Here is a 10,307-nt window from a genome sequence, read left to right as displayed (position 1 = left end):
CTTAAAAAAATCAGCTCTTCAGTGAAATTACGTAAGTTATATATTTCCCCTTTCAGTTTCCAAATTAGAGTTTTTCGAATAAATGTAACACACATAAAATAAAACCTGTGGCACTTGGGAACTACCGCGGTAAAGCTATTGCATAGCATTTTTTATCAACTTAAGCAATTATAATTAGACAATAATAATTTAATATTATCAATCTCAATGCCCGCTATAAAATCTATGCAATAGCTTAAAATTCAATTTTTGGAATAAAATAATGTCATGTTATGATTTACTTGATTGTTAGCTGTTGGGTTATTAATAAATAAAAATATTGGTGAGGTATTTCAGTTCGTTGAGTTCTCGTCCGTCTGTCATACGTACGAACTAAAGGATCTCAATAGACTTTTCTTGTGAAGTCACCGAAACTTCAATATGCTTATCATCAATAGGTTTATTTTTTCTTGACGGCTCCCAATTTCAATATCGTCTCGCTCTTATGACATTATATTGATCCTCGGTCTCGATTTTGTTTTGTTTTTATATAATAGTAAATGACAACAAAATATCTTCATCTGAATGGCATTCGATTCTTTGAACCGTGAATCGTTTTGCCTAATGTTGTTTGAGAAAATTGAACAAAATATGCGAGATTTGTTAGCGTGATTACAATTTCTATCAATTTATTCGTTGATAAATACCGCTAAAGATTAGATGCAGTAATAAAGGTTTTTTCATTTAAAACTTAAAAATAAATTATTAAAAATCCTGTTGAAGTGATATTGCTACAATTTTTATTTTATTTTAAAGTGTATTCGATGACATTACGTATGGAATATAATTTCAGTCAAATGGCCGCCGCGACTCCGCGGTGGTGTATCCTGGTGGACCAATTTTGTATGACATTTACGCATAAATGGGGCTCAATTTCACAGAGTGCGAGTTGTGGTTGAGATTTCAGGTAGCCCCATCGAAAGTAGTCGGGCGGTGTTAAGTAAGTAATCATCTCGCCACCACGCGAGATGACGAAGCATTTCTCATCCAATATATTTAATGTTTCCCGTGCTGTATGGCAAGTGGTGTCGTCCTGTTGAAACTACACATTTGTGAGATCTATACCATCTATCATCGTAGCCTATAACCATCCTATCCTTTAACCACCATAGCCTCCTAGGTCACAATTTTTTTATCATCGTCCGATATCGGTCCTCATTGACAGTGACTCCTTGCGTATCTTCAAAGAAATAAGGGCCGATGATACCGCCGGACAAGCTTGTAGCGTTCCATGGTGATCTATTGTCATGATTAATTAGGCGTTCATGGAAAATTTGACAAATATCGTTTTACCAAGATGGCCGCTGTGAGCTATCAAAGTTTGAGCGTCCCTATTGAAAAACTATATTCAATATAGTCAAAAGCTTATTATTTGTTTAGTATTTGACCATCCATTTGACTCCATACAGAGGAGGGCCGTTCGGATTGTCGATAATCCCATTCTCAGGGATCGTTTGGAGCCTCTGGGTCTGCGGAGGGACTTCGGTTCCCTCTGAATTCTGTACCGTATGTTCCATGGGGAGTGCTCTGAGGAATTGTTCGAGATGATACCGGCATCTCGTTTTTACCATCGCACCGCCCGCCACCGGAGTAGAGTTCATCCATACTACCTGGAGCCACTGCGGTCATCCACAGTGCGTTTCCAGAGATCTTTTTTGCCACGTACCATCCGGCTATGGAATGAGCTCCCCTCCACGGTGTTTCCCGAGCGCTATGACATGTCCTTCTTCAAACGAGGCTTGTGGAGAGTATTAAGCGGTAGGCAGCGGCTTGGCTCTGCCCCTGGCATTGCTGAAGTCCATGGGCGACGGTAACCACTCACCATCAGGTGGGCCGTATGCTCGTCTGCCTACAAGGGCAATAAAAAATATATATATATATTTGCGATTGTAAAATCGATCACCGTGGAAGTCAATCGTGAAAATTTTTTGAGTACGTATTTAATAAAAAAAATGGTACCCGCCTGAGATTCGAACACATTCGGTGCATCGCTCGACACGAATGCACCGGATACCTTATCCTTTAGGCCACGACGAGTTCATGCTGTGTGTTTAAAAATTTCAATCAAGCAGATGAAAGATCGTGGAAATCGTAATTAAAATTCTGGTCGTGTAATTTGAGCTTCGTTAGGACTCTAGTGTCTACTATCTATGCTCGCCACAATGTCCTTCACACATAAGGTCGAAGTTTCGAGAACTGTAAGGAATTGTTTAGTATTTGTGTTTAGTAATGAAGATTTGACCTCATCTCTCAATATGAGTGGCAGCATTCATGTTGTGATGCCAACTTAACACCAGATGGACCGATAACTTGTTGTATGTAGGGTCTCTTTAATGAATCGTGCTTATCTACATTTAAAGTGTGTTTTAGTTATGTCTAGATCGGCGTAAGTCTTTTACATGTAAATTTTTTTCATCATTGGTAATATGATCTGTCATTTCTCTTTTTTTCTTTTACGAGTTCGTCCAAATAGAAGAAGGTTGAAGTCTTTCCACTTAGATGTGATGGTGGCCTTTTTAGTCACCGCACTTGCTATAATAATTTAACGATAGATTAATTTTCGCTTTTTTTTTTTTATTGCCGTTGTAGGCAGACGAGCGTAGAGCCCACCTGATGGTGAATGGTTACCGTCGCCCGTGGACTACAGTAATGCCAGAGCCAAGCCGCTGTCTACCCTTAAGTATTATCCACAAGCCTCGTTTGAAGAAGGAATTTCTACTAATATTATGAATGTTATAGTGTTTGTTAGTCGATAACGTCGAATTGGCTGTACAGTGTGCTTAGTGCGAGTTTTTAACGTTCTCGACAGCGTAAAAGTTAACTCACATTTGTATGCAATTGGAACAGCGCCCCTAGCGGCAAACGTTCCAACTTCGTACGGATTTGAATGAAATTTCCCACGAAGATAATTTATAACCTCTTTTAACACATACTTTGTATCATGGCAAATAATATTAACCGGGCAAAGCTAAGTACATCTGATGTAATATAATAAATTCAGCAAACACACCACGACTACGATCGTTGGTTCGTGATTTTTTTACTACTCTACAAATCAACTGCTAGTTTATTGACTAGATAATGAGATAGGCTAATTATTGTTTTGGGATTCGTTCTAAATAACTGATTGGATTAAGCGCAGGTGGAATCTCGGTGCAAGCTAAATAATAAATAATGGTATTTATAATGGTGCCTATTGATTGAATGAATGAATGAATGATTTATTTTGTTTCAGACGACAACAAGTCCATATGTGTACATAGTATCATTGAAACATACTTAAAATTAACAAAACCAATCAAGTAAAAAAGATACATTTATTAAACAATTACACATAATTAACGGCCATCTGGTGTAGTGGTAAGTGACATGGTCACTACATAAGGGGGTCGCGGTTTCGAATCCCGCCAAGGGAAGATATTTGTATGATAAATATAAATGTCTTTTCCAGGGCTATGGATGTATATTAAAATATTAAATATATTTTATGTATGTGTATAATAAAAATCTTACATTTATTTCCGTTATCTGGTACCTGTAACACAAGTTCTTTACGAACTTATCACGGGACCAGTTAACGTGGCGTGATTGTTAGTAAATATTTATTTATTAAAAGTAGTTATCAGTTTAATACATTTCAAATATTTCATTCCACTGATACTTACTTAGAACCAACCATTATTATTATTATTATTATTTAGTCCGCAAGTGAACCATGGTACAATGGTTCAAGTACCGACAGTCATAACTATTGTTATTTATCTTACCTGAATGTGTATATGTAAATTTTTGTTTGTAAGCCTTTCATTAAAAACCTGTTCTGTATTCAGAGCGAAAAGACAATGAGAATGTATGAGAATTCGAGAAATGCGAGCTGCTTAATACGAATGTTAATGAGTGAGGTTCAGCTATATGTGTACAACGTATTTCGACTTCAAGAAAATTAAACTTATGCATAGTCCGGTATGTCGAAGTGATGCTTGAAGAATACGAACTGTTTTGTGTTAAGCCATCTTTCTTTATTTTTTAAGTATTAGAATTGGCTTCTTGAGAGGCCATTATTAACGGAGTTGAGTTTATAAACATCTCCAACTTGTACATATTCTGTTATGTGATAAATGATGTGGAGCGAAATGAGATGAAGTTGATTGAAGTCGATATTTCAGACTTTTATAAATTGGGATGAAATTAAATGAAACAAGATGAGATGGAGTGGAAAAAAATCTTAGTAAAATGATTTTTTTTATTTTTATTGTTTAGTTGGGTGGACGAGCTCACAGCCCACCTGGTGTTAAGTGGTTACTGGAGCCCATAGACATCCATAACGTAAATGCGCCATTCACCTTGAGACATAAGTTCTAAGGTCTCAAGTATAGTTACAACGGCTGCCCCACCTTTCAAACCGAAACGCATTACTGCTTCACGGCAGAAATAGGCAGTAAAAAGTTATGTCGCCCCGTTACCATGACCGAGAGGAGACTCACAGAGGCCGGAGCCGAAAGAATACCCTTCTCCGACCCCCGGACAGTACTTTTCTTATTTTTTTTATTTTCCTATGTTGATAGCATTGAGAGGCTATTTCAGCTTTTCCTTGACATGTAGGTGAGGTCACGGGGCTCAAACCGGGAGTGTTGCTAACACTGGCCCTAGCCAGAGAAGTGCTTCGCAGAATTTTCCACCGGATCAGAAACACGACCCACTGAGAAGATCCGGCGAGAAACTCAGTGGCTGTGTCTATGGGTTAATTTACTCGTCGAGCCCTTAGTCGCTAGCAACTGGTTCGGTAAGGACGGTGACCCGTGCTTGAGGTAAAAGCACCGTTATTGGATCGGGAGGATCCATAATGGCGTGCTTAGGGCGACGTCGACTGTTTACCATTTGGTCCACAGGATCGGGTATCCAGACAGTACAAGGGCTGCCCCGACCCTTTAAACCGAAACGCATTGTTGCTTCAGGACAGAAAATGGCAGCGTGGTGGTACCTACCCGCGCGGATTCACATGACGTCCTACCACCAGTAATAAATGTATTTGTACACACTATGAATCTGTCCGCAACACGTAGATCTGAACGAGTAGTACTGCGGCGAGTTGCAATTTCAGCTAACTTTACTGAACCATAGAGCACAAGTCTAGTCTAGACTGTTTTAGTTATTTTTGCGCGATAGATCAACGCCAAATTACAGAAAAACAAATACTAAATAATGAAAGTACTTCATACTTTATCATTGGAATTCTGCAATCTTGTAATTTAGTTGTTATTATAATATTAGTCAGAGTCCGCGCGGTTAGTTGCCACATTATTACTGTGTCTGCCACAAAGCATGACTGCATTTAAAGTGTTTTTTCCTACCCACTGAGAAGATCTGGCGTGAAACTCAGTGGGTATCGTTTACGGGTTACTTCGCTCGCCAAGCTCTACGTCGTATCGTCGTATTTTTTTAATTTATTGCTTAGTTGGTTGGACGAGCTCACGGCCCACCTGGTGTTAAGTAGTTACCGGGGCCCATAGACTTTACACGTAAATGTCACCACTCACCATGGCTGCCTGACACTTCGAACCGAAACGAATGCACCGGACGTCTTATTTTTTAGGTCACGACGACTTCAAAATTCTACAGGTAATTGAGATTTCAAGGCGGCTGGTGTCAAAATATGTGCACTGATATCTTCTGAATAATAGCTGGATGGGTTATAAACTAAAAGGCCTTTTTATCTAAACACGTATCATATTGACGTGGCTGTTTCATATTGCAGAAAGCAAAATTGCTTTCCGGTAGGTCCCAGACAGCACTGGCTGGTCTTTACCGAGCTCCTGAGAGCAATGCAGCCCATTCTCCGGCGAATTTTTTTGTTGTCAACTAAGAATTCGCGATTCTCGTGAGATGAAGTCTCAAATCAAATCATTTATTTCAACTTAAATGTCGTTAAAACACATGTATGTACTTGTTCAATTTCAAAACGTGTTAAATCTACCATTGTTTCCAAAATAGGCAGTATCTTTGGGGCCGTTAAGAAAGTGACGAATACGCTCGCAATCTTTGTCGAATAAGGATAAGAAAGCAGATATACCTGTATTTCCAGCCGGAAGACGCGTGTAGCACATGTTTCTCAATAAAACAATCGTTACAAAGATTTTAAAATATCGTAATTTCAAATCAGACGCTCAGCGAACGTAACAGCGGCTGTAAATCGTTATTGCTTACGTTTATGCATAAATTTATTAGAGTTTGTGAGTTCAGGTGCCAGTGACAGCGATTAGCGATTTTTATTCTATCGGTCGTGGATGCTGCTCATCAAGTTCGAGCATAGTTTTGAACCTTCCGTTAAACAGCTGAATATCAGTTTTTTTAATTCATTTAAATCGGAAAATATTTGTTAGTCATTTAAAATAAATTTGGAATTTTCCTTTTGTGTTAAATGTTAGATAGAAAAGAACATTATAACCTATTGATAAATGAAGGCAACTCTGTCTGTTATGTTGTCACGTCCAAACCATTGAATCTATTTCGAGTGAATAGTTTATGAAAGTTATTTTCAACCCTAGGCAATAATATAGGCTAACTTGCATCTAGGTTTTCCCCTTGCGCAATATAAAATGTCCCACTGGCAGGTTTTAATTTTTATAATGAAATATGTATTTAACAATTGTTCACGATTGACTTCCACGGTGAAGGAATAATAACGTGTACTCAAAATAAAACCCGATAAAATTATAATTTGCGTAATTACTGGTGGTAGGATGTCTTGTGAGTTCGTACTGGTAGATATAACCACCACCACCCCGCCTATTTCAGCTGTCAAATCGGCAAATATAATTACTGATGGTAGATTACAACCAACCAGCATTATATATTTTCTGCCGTGAAGCAGTAATCAGTTTGGGTTTGAAGGGTGGCGCATTAGTTGTACTGTAAAATTGAGACTTATATCTCGTGTTTCAAGGTGGATGAAGCTATTTATGCTGTTGATGTCTATGGGCTGCGGCGTCCACTTAACACTAGGTGAGCCGTGAGCTTGTCTACCCATTTAAACAATAAAAATAACCTCTCCGCTCCGCTTATGAGCTAACTAGGCTCGTTGAATTTCATCACAAGTATATGATAATGAATCTAAAACTTGCAATTCAATACTTTAAGTCGTCGTCAAAAAGTCTAGATTCGTACGAAATTCACTGAAAATAACCGAGCACGTAGGCGGCACGATCATATCAGTTTCATGAATTGATAATAAAATTTAGTTGGATGTGGCATGTATGGTCAGCTACAAAATTGAATGGATATGTTATGTTCTAATATCCTATTAACACCTAATAAAAACATATTAGGAGGCGTTAGTGGTAGTTTTCGGTAGATACGTTGTAACTGATGACCCACATCTTTTATTTTTTATAGCCTAGTTTGGTGGACGAGCTCACAGCCCACCTGGTGTTAAGTGGTTACTGGAGCCCATAAAGGTCTACAACGTAAATGCGTCACCCACCTTGAGATATAAGTTCTAAGGTCTCAGTATAGTTACAACGGCTGCCCTGCCCTTCAGACCGAAACGCATTACTGCTTTAGGGCTGAAATAGGCGGGGTGGTGGTACCTACCCGTGTGGACTCACAAGAGGTCCTACCACCAGTACAAATTAAATCTGGTTGTGTTTTTACTTAACTACCATTACATTCTAAATGTTGTTGAATACCTTCACAAAATATATGTAGTTTTCAGTTAAATAACATTTAATGTTAATAATACTTACTGACACTCATTACTTACTATGTATTGACTACTGTTGTAATAGCAGTACTTGTAAATGTTGAGGCTTATTCTTCTCAGTCGTTTGCACTCTTCGCAGAGTAGTCGTGGCTATCATTTGAGAGTGATTGTGCTACGCTAATATTGCCGTACGACGGATAAAATTAAACTAAACACCGGAGAATACCGGAGATCAAGACTTCAGAAAGTAATTGCCAACTTGCACTTTAAAATATATTCGTTTATTTCACTTTTACACTAAACACTATATTGCAAATTACCCGAGCACAACCATGGCGGAAAATTTAAGGTGCGTGAGAGCAGACGTAGACACTAACGCGCATGCGCACTTGTCAGTACCCAGGGAGGAAAAGTTAGATTTTCTTCCCTGTACAGCGGGAGGAAAACCGAACTTTCGGCGTAGGTAGGAGAAAAAACATATTATAATTCAGAAATAAAAAGAACAGTCCGGGAGTAGTCGCCTCATGTTCATTATTCATTGAAGTGCCATGATAGTAAAATATCCCTTAACGACAACAATTAAACATAATAGTAAAATATGATTTGCGTAATTACTGGTGGTAGGACGTCTTGTTAGTCCGCATGGGTAGGTACCACCACCCTGCCTATTTCAGCCGTGAAGCAGTAATGCGTTACGGTTCGAAGGGTGGGGTAGCCGTTGTAACTATACTAAGACCTTAGAACCATATCTCAAGGTGGGTGGCACATTTAGGTTATAGATGTCTATAGGCTCCAGTAACTACGTAACACCAGGTGGACTGTGAGATCGTCCACCCATCTAAACAATAAAAAAAAATTCTATAATTCTCTTAAATCCTCTTAAATAATCAATCATTTTCTGGAATCTTGTTGAACTGATTCACACATTGTCCCCTAAAATAATTAGGTACGTTTACGCAAACCGATTTTTTGTCATTTCATTGTTTGTTATAAGACAATAAATATAAATTTTTCATTGTTTGTTATAAACAGACAATAATTATAAAATTTATTTGAATATACTAATCTGCCACATCCAAAAGCACATTTATCTTAATAAATCCTTAACATTTGTAATGACAGCGCTCTCGACTGTGTATTTGTAAGCCGTAAACGCATTTTATTAGCCTCACGGTAATACGGCCGATTGGTATTAGCAGATTTATCGACGACAGAACGTGGGCGTAGAATTTAGTGGATACCTCCACAGTACACCGGCTAATAATTAAAAGTGATTTCGATTTTAGAAAATCGTTACATTTTGGTTGCAAGCAAATATATGTTTACGAAAAATAATATTCGCATTGTACAGCTCTAATGTAGAATTATCTACTGTGTCATATGTCTACGCGATAACAACAAGTTTGTACATTTAGACCTCAATAAAAAATGAATTGTTGTTCGTTAGTCTCGCTAAAACTCGAGAACGGCTGAACCGATTTGGCTAATTTTGGTCTTGAATTATTTGTGGAAGTCCAGAGAAGGTTTAAAAGGTAGATAAATATGAAAATGCTCGGAATTAAATAAAAATAACAAATTTGTTTTTCCTTTGATGTTTTCCCCGCCGGACGAATATCTTTTGTTCGTTTTAAGTTTATTTTATACAAAAGTTTAGATCTTTTATTTATCGATTGAGGCACTACAAAGTCTGTCGGGTCAAGTAGTTAGAGATATTTTGACAACTATATGAATTCTGACGCAGAATCGAATCCAAGCTCATCGGTACAGTGGTTAGAGTCATTAACCAGCAGACTAATGAATCATATTAATAATGAATTACTCTACAATTATTTTTAATGAGTATAGACGAAAGCTCTATTATTAATTAATTACTCTACAATTATTTTTAATGAGTATAGACGAAAGCCCTATTATTAATTAATTACTCTACAATTATGTTTAATGAGTATAGACGAAAGCTCTATTTGATGTAAAGCGGTAAGCAGACTTCATACGATGGTTCGAAGCAATCGTGCGTTTTCTTCCTAAGCAACCTTTTTTTTATAGCCCTTCTTGTTACGGTATTGATATTGCGATGCTAATGCACAAACAGCTTAACATCAAGTGGGCTGCGAGCAATTTCATTCATGTACACAAAACAAATCGGAATATACTAAAATTACAAAAGTATTCACACTGTATTATTTATAAAGAAACTACATATATTAGAAGTTGGAAGTTGTAAATTTAGATTGAATAATATATCACGCGGGCGATGTTCTTCATGAGCTCACATAGCTAGAAAGGTGATTTACAGTGTTCGCGATTACTTTTCCATTTTGTGTGTATGTTTCGAATATAATTCGAATATACTTAACGTCCGTCTGGTGTAGTGGTAAGTGACATGGTCACTACACTAGGGGGTAGCGGGTTCGAAACCCGCCAAGGGAAGATATTTGTATGATAAATATAAATCTCTTTTCCAGGGTTATGGATGTATATTAAATATATGTATGTGTATAATAAAAATCTTACATTTATTTCCGATATCTGGTACCTGTAACACAAGTTGTTTACTGATTTATCACGG

This window comes from Bombyx mori, chromosome 22 (assembly GCF_030269925.1).
Source record: "Bombyx mori chromosome 22, ASM3026992v2".
Classification (NCBI taxonomy): domain Eukaryota; kingdom Metazoa; phylum Arthropoda; class Insecta; order Lepidoptera; family Bombycidae; genus Bombyx; species Bombyx mori.
The sequence above is the reverse complement of the archived record's forward strand: the minus strand, read 5'-3'. Positions refer to the sequence as shown.